Below are 1,177 nucleotides of genomic sequence, written 5' to 3'. Positions count from 1 at the left end.
CAGCTTTCCCTATCGGCATTTGCGAGGATGTGCCTGTTGTGGTTGCTAACACCACTATCTTAACAGACTTTGTTATCTTGGACATTCCCGAGGACGATGCCATGGCGGTCATCCTCGGAAGACCCTTTTTAAACACTGCAGGGGCTGTTATAGATTGCAACAAAGGCAATGTCACTTTCCATGTCAACGGTAATGAGCATACGGTGCACTTTCCGAAGAAACAATATCGAGTACATTGCATCAATGCTATCGAAAAAACTTCATCGATACTTATCAGGAGCTTTGAATGCCCTATTCCCTGTGTCAAGATGAAGTATGATTTGCTTGTTGGGGAAATACGCATCCCCATTGAGGTGACCTAGTGACTATTCGAAAATTCTCCGTCTTCTTTCGCGATTCGAGAAAGTTTTGTCGAGGGGATTTGATCAACCCCATTGACGGATTTCTTTCGATGACCATGAGATGGATGAATCGAGGAGTCACAAACCTCTATTCCAAGCTTTCTCTTTAGGTTGGTTAGAAGAAATATGATAGATTTAGTTTAATTTTCCCTGTTTTCTGTCTTAGCATCCGGTGGAAAAGTACCCCAAAAATAAAAGTGCTCCGGACGCTGTGAAAATCAAGTATGATTTTTCTGGAATATTTGAAAAATACTGGGACAAAGAGTCTATCTGGGGGCCACACCAGTGGGCCACAAGCCCTAGGGGCGCGGGCACCCCCCTGTCCACGCCACCCAGGCTTGTGGGGCCCACAGGCACCCCCTCCACTCATTCTTGCTCCCATCTCCTTCTCCTACCTCCAGAAAAAATCATTTCGCAGCTCAAACCCGTGTTCTTGCTCCTCTTGCTGGGATTTTCGATCTCTTTGCTTAAATCACCGTTCTCCGAACGGTTTTGGGGAAATTACTCCTTGGTAAGTGACTCCTCCATTGGTCCAATTAGTTTTTGCTCTAGTGCCTTATACTCCGTGTATTTTTGCTGCCTTGGTGACCATGTTCTTGAGCTTTGCATGCTGATTCTAGCTGGTCCCAAGTAGTTTTGATGCATAATATGGTCTCTAGGCACTTGTGGGAGTAGTTGCTACAAGTTTAGTTGAGCCTTGTTCACCTTTCCTTTGGGTCACTGAAAAATTCAGAAAAGGAAGATTTTCAAGAGAAACTATCATGGTGGTTCCTCAA

This window comes from Hordeum vulgare, chromosome 4H, assembly GCF_904849725.1.
Source record: "Hordeum vulgare subsp. vulgare chromosome 4H, MorexV3_pseudomolecules_assembly, whole genome shotgun sequence".
NCBI lineage: Eukaryota > Viridiplantae > Streptophyta > Magnoliopsida > Poales > Poaceae > Hordeum > Hordeum vulgare.
The sequence above is the reverse complement of the archived record's forward strand: the minus strand, read 5'-3'. Positions refer to the sequence as shown.